We start from the raw sequence: 10,324 nt of genomic DNA, 5'->3' as shown, positions 1-10,324 counted from the left end.
CCCTGGTGTAGCTCCTTCTCCCTCCCATGCTGAAGTCAGATCAGTTGCTAGGGGAATGCTCCTGTTTAAGGGGTGGGTGAATTTGCACTCGTCAGAGGATGAGAGCATGCACAGAAGCAGATCCCACAGAGCAGCTGAACCCAACCGGTTTTTGCATTATCTTACAGCATTAGAGCTTTGTGGGATTACTTGGCTACTGTTTTATACTGGGAATACGTAGGGTTGGCTGTCCAGAATTACACTCCAGTTTTCTCCCTTCCACACACATTCTGTGATGTGACCTCATTAGGCAAGAAAAACAAGGAAAAAGAGTTGTTTTTTTAAATGTGATTAGAATATAAAGATGTTGTATGGTGCCAATCCAGAGATAAGATAACAAGTCAAAAGCCTTGGAGTTTAGGTTCAATGTCAATTTACACATATCCTTTTCAATTCATTAGGGGTATGAATGAGTCATTAGAGGAAATCCTGACTGGGGAACACATTAACTTGGATTAAGACCAAATATTATGTTTCACTTGAGCCTCAAGCAAAATCTGTACCACCATAAACTTATTGTAAGAGCCAGAAGTGAATTCCGGTCACAGCAACCCTGTGAATTAGTAAAAAACTTTATAGCTTTAACCAGTACACCACTACTGATTTGACTGTTTTGAAGATGCCCCAATTAATAACATTATTTTGAGAAAGTTTAAATCTGTGCTTGCTGTCAATCCCTTGGCTGAAGATTCTGTTTTCTGAGTTAGATCAAAGCAAGACATTTCAAACAGTCTTTAAGTAATTGCTAAAATAATGATTAAAAAACACTCTAGAGAAAACAGTCTGTAAACCAGCTGACTGTAATAAAGGCCTAAAGGGAAGGTAAATTATAAACCTAGGGCAGAAAAGCTTCAACTTTGGGGGTTGACCAGTGTATTGGGGCCTGTTACTTCTCTGCTGAATTGAAGAGTTCTACAATAACTCTCTGTGGAGGGAACTCGGGGACCCAGAGGAAAACAAAGTGTTTCTAAGCAGTTAAGAGAGGTGGCTGCTTCCTGTTCTCTTGTCTTGCTGAATCTCAGGCAGCATGTCTCGACATGCAGTTGCACACAGACGCACACATCTATCTGCATGTCTACCTACATGGAAAGAACTTGACACAGTGACCGCTAAAACTAGCCCTGAAATTATTCCTTGGCAAGTAAACATCAGTTCTTTGTCCTTCTGAGCTCACTTAGAAGAGAGGGTTCATTTGCTGGGTTAGCTCAACAAATGAGAATACACAGTGGTCTGCTTTGGATCTTAAAAAAGTAAAGGTGCAAACAGTGGCCACACTACTCCCATTATGGACCACTCTCATTGTGATGCCTTCTTAACCTCTCAGAAGACTTTTTTCATTATCAAAGGCACTATTTTGGGTAAAAATAGTAACAGAGTTTCAACATATGGAGAGAGATGACAGCAAAAAAATGTGGCATTTACACAGATGGTTGAGTACAGGTATCTTGTGTGTGAGCATCAATACAAGGACACAGCTACCTTTAGTAAAGGTATTGCATTGTCCTGGAAGAAGACCATATCACCTGTAGCGTCTGATTCTTGCTGTGATCAGATGTTGGGAGTTTCCACCTTCTCGGTTGCTGACAAGATGCTTCAGAACATTAATGTTCACATAAGGAGTAAAAATTTCCATTCACATGACTTCTTATTTGGCAAATCTGTGTTTACTAGAGGTTACTAAAACCACCTGTCTGCCTGAGCTTCCATCTGTAAGATTGGAAATAGTTCTGTGAACAAAGAAAAACATGGGGGAATTCTGCTTTCCTTTACCATAATTAACATTTAGAATTAAAGATTTTTACATATTACTGTATATTCCTACTGGAAAAGGGGAGCTGTCTTGTTAATCTTCAAGCTGACTTAACCTGAGTGCTTTAAGGTTTAGAAATCAGGTTTCAGGCTGATTTCTGTACAATCACAGAATCATAGAATGGACTGGTTTGAAGGGACCTCAAAGATCCTCTAGTTTCTTCCATGGACGGGGACACCTCCCACTAGACCATGTTGCTCAGGACCATCCAGCCCAGTCTTGAGCATTTCCAGGGACAGGGCATCCACAACTGCTTTGAGCAACCTGTTCCAGTGCCTCATCACCCTCACAGCAAAGAGTTTCTTCTTCATACCTAAAACAAACCTGCTCTCTTTCAATCTGAAACCATTATCCCTTCTCCTGTCAATACATGTTTTGGAAAACATTCCTCTCCATTAGGCTCTCTTCAGGTATGGGAAGGCTCTGCAATTCAGTCACCCTGAAGCCTTTTCCCCTTCAGGCTGAACAAACACAATTCTCTCAGCCTTCCCATGTGGGAAAGGTGCTGCATCCCTCTGATCAACCTGGTGGCCCTGCATTGGACTCACTCCAACAGGGTGATGTGCTGGGGACCCCAGAGCTGGATGCAGCAAGCCAGGGAGTCTCCCCAGAGCAGAGTAGAGCAGAGGGCAGAACCACAGGAAAACCTGCTTGTCTTACCTTGTGTAGAGGCAGTTACAAATGAGCTTATTTCAGACAGGATTTTCCTTTGGCTCTTCTGTGTTCTGTCCCACTGTTTTCTTCCACTGTTGTAATTACCTATCTCTTTGCCATCTTTGATATCTAATGGACACCTGTTTTAAGTATTGGGAACTAAAGAGAAAACTATTTATGTTCTTTTTGCTGTACTACTCTGCCATTGCCACTAAGTATCATTTGTCTGCAATAAATAATTCATAAAAGAATCACAGTTATAAAAGCATATTAGACTATGGTACTCTTTGTAAATACCCTTGACAAGAAGATAAAGACTGTGGGTAAAATAGACCAAAACCTGATTAAGAAACAACATATTGTTCTTCATGAGGAAGAGGACATATTTTCAAAGTACAAGCAGAACTGAGGTCTAAACTAAATCCCTCCAAACTCAGGATACTCTCTAAACCTGGAATACAAGTTCTCCCCACATGGAGAGAACTTCTCAACACAGAATCAACTTCTCCCTCTCCCAACACTCACACATGCAATTACGAACCAGCAATACCACAATTTGGTGATTATCATTTGAAGGCATCATTTAGTTGCTGTATACCAAATAGGGTTTTTGCCAAAGAAAACTTTGTTAGTTATTCAAGTAGCATTGTATTAAGCATTCAAAAGACTTTGAAAACTCAAAACAGCAGTCATGCCCCATGGGATTCACAGTTCATATTGTCAATCCATCCTCTGTCCCGTGATCACTGCTGTGATTTACAAAAATAAGACCAGAAAAAAAAGTCTCAAAACAATATGGGCCAAATAAAAGCTGTTCTAAATTGTCATAACTTTTCTAAGCAAAGAAGAATGATGTTGATTTACACCCGTGAAGATTCCAACTCTGATCTTTTATTTTCTTCTTTCCAATATGTCATAAGGACGATAGTAGTAGCCAATGATAACACATCTTGCATGGTATTCCTATTCTCTTTGTATTTGTCCTACTAGTATTGTGTACTACACTAGTGTTATTTTTCTCTTTCTCCAGCTGTTTCTGTTTCTCCTCCTCTTTCTTTTGTGTCTTTTCCCTTGACATATTATTGTTATTTGAAATGGCAAAGAAACAGGTTCCAATTATTTTTTCTCCAGAAGAAAACAGACTTATTTGAATCTCTGTTGGCAGCATGTTCCCTGCTCATGGGCCACCATGCAAGTACCAGCCTCTGCACTTTGTGACAACTCCATTGTTCTAGATACTGGTTGTTATTGTGGTGTGCCTGCATAATGAGAAAAAAATCCAGAATACTTAGCCTCTTGAGAGCTTGGGAAATGAAGATGTGAAATGATATAATCTCTTTCTTCTACACTCTTAGCAATATGAGAGGATTACTAAGGGGTTTGAAACTTATAATCTGCTACAACAGAATTTCCTAATTTCCAAGGAAGCCTTGTATTAGCATCTAGGTGGATCCTTACAAACAATTTGTCCTCCCAGTCCAAGAACTGGAAGCTGGCATGATTGGTTGGCACTGCGATATGCCAACCTGACAGATGTTTCCTCCAGAGCTACAATCAGCTGGCATAGTTTAGAAATGCCTTTTGATCACTTGAAATGGTGTGGGAGCTGGCCTTGGATCAACATGAGGACCAAGCTGTTCAGCCCTCCTTCTCCCACACAGCTTTGTGTGATTGACAAGCCCAAATTGAACATCTCAGACAATCTGCACCAAAAATTAGAATTTAACCCAGAATCCTACTCAGTCAGATGCTCTATCTATCACTATCACTAGTGTCTATCACACTATCAGAATTTGTACAGCAATAGGCTATCACATCCCTCAGTCCTTGGGAGATTATCCCAGGCCAGGTATGGTACATTGCAGTTATGAATGAAGCCTGAAGGCTCACAGGGTCATGGATCACCCTCCATTAGCCAAAACAGGCTGTCTTCTGGCCAGGCAAAAATCCCAAGGTGGTTTTTTTTTTTTTTTTTGCCAGCTGCTGCTTTTGGGTGTCTGTTTTAAATAGTGCAGCATGAAAAGGCAAAGTTTAGAGCTGGTCCTAAGGGTGTGAAGTTAGTTCTTTTACTTAAGGATGATATCAGCAAAAATAAAATGTAAGTGGAAGTTTGAGCACTGAAGATCATGGAGGTAACTGTGACTTAGCTAAAAAGGATTTGTGAACTTCAAGGATAAAATAGACAAGAGCAATTGTGATCTGACACTGAAGTATGCCAAAACCCAGCATCTACATTTGAAGCCACACAATTTAAGAAAAGCTATGGAATTTGCACTCTCAGCACCTGTCAAGATTACAGGCTGACTTCATAATTTTTTTCCAAACACAAGTTAAAACAAGAAATGGAAGGATTTCTGAAAGCAGGAAAAGGAAGGCACAATGAGAAATATACAAAACATTTAAGAAAAGATTTTACTGGGTCCAGTGTGACTGGGTGAGAATTTGATTACGGCATGTAAGAGGGTTGGGAACACAGTCAGCAGATTCAGAGGGAAAATAGGTCAGAGCAGTGTTAACTGCAACAGAAATTCCTTTAAGGAATTGCAGGCCATATGGAGTAATTATAAAATGTATTCACTCACAGAATTCTAGAGTATCATGAGTTGAAAGGAATCCATAAGGATAGTCAAGTCCAGCTGCTAGGCCTGCACAGGATATCCCCAAAACCACACCATGTGCCTGAGAGCATTGTCCAAACCCTCTTAAACTCTGTCGGGTCAGTGCTGTGACCACTTCTCTCAGGAGCTGTTCCAGTGCCCAGCCTCCCTCTGGGTGAAGAACTTTTCCTGATATCAAACTTAAACCTCCCCTACAGAATTTAATGCCATTCTCCTGAATCCTGTCACTGTCACCACAGAGAAGAAGATCAGTGCCTGCCTCTCTGCTTCCCCTCATGGGGGAACTGCAGAGCTGGAATGAGGTCTCCCCTCAGTTTCCTCCAGTCTGAGCAGACCAAGGGACCTCAGCCACTCCTCACACGGCTTCACCCCTAAACCCCTCACCTTCCTCACGGCCTCCTTTGGACCCTCTCTAACAGCTCAATGTCTTTTCTGTGTTGTGGCACCCAGACCTGCCCCCAGCACTTGAGGTGAGGCTGCCCCTCACCTTGAGTAGAAGAATTCTTCCACATGTTTCTTTATACAAAAATCCAAAACTGCTGCCAGTGTCAGATTGTGCTCAATTGTCTGCTGTGACATTGCATAGAAATAGCAGATGTTCCTGAATTGATGGATGATTTTTCAATGCCTTATTGACTTAAAGGAAATGGTAAAATAGTTCATGCAGTTGAGTATGAAATAATCCTGACCCAGCAGTGAGATTCCTATCTCTGGCATTGTTCTTCTCCATGCCAAACATTGTCTCAGCCAGCTGCTACTTAGATTTAGTATCCTTGACTTGACATATCCCTTCTGTATGCATTATTTTCTCATTTTTTTTTCTAGTTTATGTCATTCTCCTGTATGGAGTAAATAACTTTTAAAAAACCACCTCAATAAGACTATTATCAGGAAAAAGATAATGAGCAGAATAACCTCATCAGACCCAACTAGTTGCTGTTGAAATGAAACAACAATTTATTTGCCACACCTGATTTCCCTGATAATTTTCCTAATAGACATGATCTATTTGTCACTCATCTTGTATCTCCTTCTCCTACTTTAACTCCTTTCATTTTGATGTATAATTTATGGAATCCTGCCTTTCCATACTTTCACTCCGTATTTATCCTGCATTTCCCATCATGGTCAGAATCACAAACACTCTGGCAAGAAATGACAACGTAGACAAGCCACTTAGAGCTGAGTTTCTACTTCATTCTGATTGCAGAATGGCTGAGACTAAATGTGCTAGGGAAGCATAGTGTGTTTGGTGGGCATTCTGCAGAAGAATTAATTTAACTTCTAACCAGCTTCAAATATTCCATCAACCTCTCAATCAATGAGAGCCAAGACAAATTCATTATATGCTTAGATATTCACATTCATTAGAAAGCACTGTATATCAGAGTTGGAATCAAACTAGATTTCCAAAATAGGGAGTCAGAAATACAGAAGGTATTACATATATTGTGAACATCATGATACACTGAAAAACTCTCCCACTAGCTAAGTGGATGAAGGTTTGTAGTCAAAGTTATGGTTGGCAACAGAGGCCTCACTATTTTTTAGGGAAAAATGTTATAGAGAAATAAGAGATATCCTCTTTGAGTTCTCTTTATCTGCCATCTGCCAGTTGGAGAGTTTTACTTTGCCCTGTTGGAATATTTTTTGTGCTTTAAGATAATGGAATAATGATTTCTTTTCTTTTCTGGTATTTTTTTTATTTTTTGATGAGTGAAACATACAGTAACAGCTCCAACTTCTACAATGGAAAGTAGCAATTCAATGTCTCAAATAATTCTCACTAGTAATATTATGTTGCTAGTTCTTGTTTTGTTTTGTTGTTTTGACATAGCTCTTCAGAGTAAACAGCACACTGTCAGTAAATCCATGATTAAGAGGAGTGGCTTAACTAAGTTAAAAGAATCCTTTTTAGCAGGCTTCTCTCTCTCATATAATATATTTTAAGAAGACATACAGGATTCAAAGTAATTTGTTGAAGTATTGAAGGATGCAACACAGTATATAATTCTGGCTCTAGTGAAAAGAAAAAACCCAAAATTTCCACTGGCTTCACTGGGGTCAGGATTTTGAAAGAATCATGTTTCCGTATTGCAAAAGTCAACTCATTTGGCCCTTAATCTGTGCTTGCTTTTTGCATATGCTGTGAAACGGACCCATAAAATTCTGGTCTTTTTGAGGGATTCAGTGTGTGCAAAACCTGCTAAAAAAAAAAAGTGTTTTATTTGATAAAGTTCTATACTTCTGAAATCAAGCTTTTGCCACTGTTTACAATAAGATACATTCAGGTTTGTAGTAATGGAGTTAGAGTTCATGTTACTCTGGTAGTATCAGGTCTCTCAATTCTGCTATCCAGATAGTCTTAAAAACAGTGCTTTATTTCAGAGTGGAATAAGTGTAGGCTTGTTTATTTTCCTTTAAATTTATGGAGGAAATTATGTGGAAGACATAAAAATGCAGACAGCTGATGACAAAAAAATGCAGATAGTTGATGGGAATACACACTTGTTTATTCCACCAATGTGTCATTATTAAAAACCAAAAAATAAGTTCATCGCCACTGTTTTTTTGTTTGTTTGTTTTTTGTGGTGGCTTTGGTTTTGGTTTTGTGGTTGGTTTGGTTTTGGCTTTATTTTTTTCATGTTTGTGACATTAGGGCATATTTTCAATCTACATATAGCAGCATACAATCCCACACAACTAGAGGTATAAATATCTGTGGGTAAGCCATGTTCAGCCAAGGCAAATTATTTAAAACACATATCCTTATGAAATTTAAGAGGGCATAAACGAATAGGTGGGTGCTGTTCAATGAGATGAGTGTTGGAGAAATGCTGACTGATTTTTAGCTACAGAAGCATTAGGGACCCATGCCATGGTAATAGTATAAACTGTGCAAAGAGAGGATTAAGCTGGATAAACCTTTCTCCTTATGCATGAAAGAACACCTTTATAAGTCAGTGTTTTTCTCAGTTATAATCCTTAAAGTCTAACTCATGAAAAGTTTATCACGGAAGATTTTCAGTCAAGGAGATTAACAGTCTAAAAAGTAGGGCAGGAGTTAGACCTATCAGCTCATGTTTGAACATGCAAGTACATTCATTTGCTTTAGAAAGGAATTTTTGTGGTAAATGAAGGACAATACATCAGACCAATCTTCTCTTTACTGCGATGATTTTTTCTTTTACATTAGAAGAACAAATGCAAGCACCTGTACTCTGTGATGAGCTGAAAATTTGGAGACCCTAATGGTTGGGTGCATTGCACATGTCGTTACTGGGGGTGACTACAAACAGCAAGAGGAAGATACTTACTTGCTCTTCCAGGCTCCCTCCTGAAACATTGATAGCCTCAGTGCATTCAGGGATTGCAAGCACAGAATTTTCATACTTTCTGGTCAGTTGTAACAATCACAGCAAACTGGTCTACCTCAGGAAAACAAAAACACCATGAAAACACCACAGAAAGTTCACCTGTCCTTTGCATTCACCTTTTCTGAAATTATAAATATTCAGCACCTTTTCTGAAATTATAAATATCCAGCAACATTATCCAAAAAGTCACTCATATCTTTCACTATATTCTTGGTGAAATTTGATTCAAAGTGAGAAATCCATGGAGAAAGCAGTAACAAGTAGATTATTTTAGACTAGAGAAGATGGACTCTGTGCACAGGATGGTGGAGAAGACTGAAGGGGTAACTAGCCAAAGTAAGCAGGCCACAGGCAAAATGGGGAGCAAAATGAAGGAAAAGGTACCAAATTAGAAATGCATTATAGAAGAACTCGAATTAAAGTTGGACAGTATAGAGATAAAAATATCCACATTGCTGTTTCTGTGCTACCCTCTGGCATGGGGAATAAGTCTTGACTGAGGCATGGAGATTTATTTTCTTTTTCTGCCACCGCTCTGCTTAATGCCTGTAACTGGAATAAGTAAAGCTCTTCCATATATCAGAACCAAAATATTTTGTCTTCTAGGAGCCTTTGACAACAAGTTTTCTTTTTAAGTTAAATCTCTTGTGTTACTTCCCCATTTACAACTGCAAATGTTAAAAGCAAAATTATTTTGAAGGAGTCAGAGTTTCAGCTAATATAATTTCATTAATTATGAGGACCGTGAAGAAGGAAGTGGCAGAAAAGCATAAGGGCAAGCAACTGATCCAGCTATTGCTGACTTTTTCCAAAATGTTGATCCTAAAATAATTTCATTATTTAGGAGTGATGTTAAGAATTCTTATTTAACACTTAAACCTGAAATCCTCAAATTATTCTTTCTTGATACAGGGCCGCACTGTTAGCTTAGTTTTCTTCTATTGCAGTAATACTTAATTTCAGGTATTCCAGTTCAGAATATGTCATTGCTGAAGTAAGTAGGTCAATACACAAGATTAATATAACAGTGTATTTCATTTCCTAATGTCCAGTATAGTACCAAAAACCAAAAATCTGATTGCTTTTAAAAAGTTGAAGAGCTGACTTAGGACAATAGCCACAAAATCAGTCGCTAGTTCATCTGTGTAAGACAGAATTCACAATTTCACTCTTTAAGCCAAATTTTTAGAGCTGGTCCTCTGGTCATAGGTGATGGGTGCATTTCAGTCTTACATGAGTGACACAACAAGTATATCAAGTGAACTGTAAAGACAAAGGCCTCCACTTTCTGCTGACTAGTCTCTGCCAAAGTCTTTTCACTTGGCACAGAGAAAGCAATGAGTGCCTGGACTTTGACACTTGCAAAGGGGGCGAAGCTTTCTACAATAGGGTTTATACAGCCAGGTGCTGTCCATAAGCTATTCCCAATTGCTGTAAAGTCTCCTTTTTGACCTCCTGCTTTATCTGCAGAGAGCATGGTTATAAAGTGGACAGCCCCTGTCACTTAGAGTATCATATAAGAAACAACTCACCAGCTTCAGCTTGGGTTACTCAAAGCCATGGATGCTTTTTGGTGCCATGGATTCTGAAGGAAAGAAAACGTTCAGACCCAGACTACATGGAGAAGTTACATGCTTTGTTTGAGTTCCTGGAGAAAGGGAACATGGAGGGAAACCGTGACCTCCTGCTTTGCCTGCTTTTGTAGAACCTAAATTCAATATATAAGAAGGAATGAAACAATCAGCTTTTCAGAAGCTTACCAAATAAATTACTAGTGTCATGTCTATTTGTAATTATAGGGCAGTTCTTAATACTGCTGTAAACCA

This window comes from Zonotrichia leucophrys, chromosome Z (assembly GCF_028769735.1).
Source record: "Zonotrichia leucophrys gambelii isolate GWCS_2022_RI chromosome Z, RI_Zleu_2.0, whole genome shotgun sequence".
Taxonomy (NCBI): Eukaryota; Metazoa; Chordata; class Aves; order Passeriformes; family Passerellidae; genus Zonotrichia; species Zonotrichia leucophrys.
The sequence above is the reverse complement of the archived record's forward strand: the minus strand, read 5'-3'. Positions refer to the sequence as shown.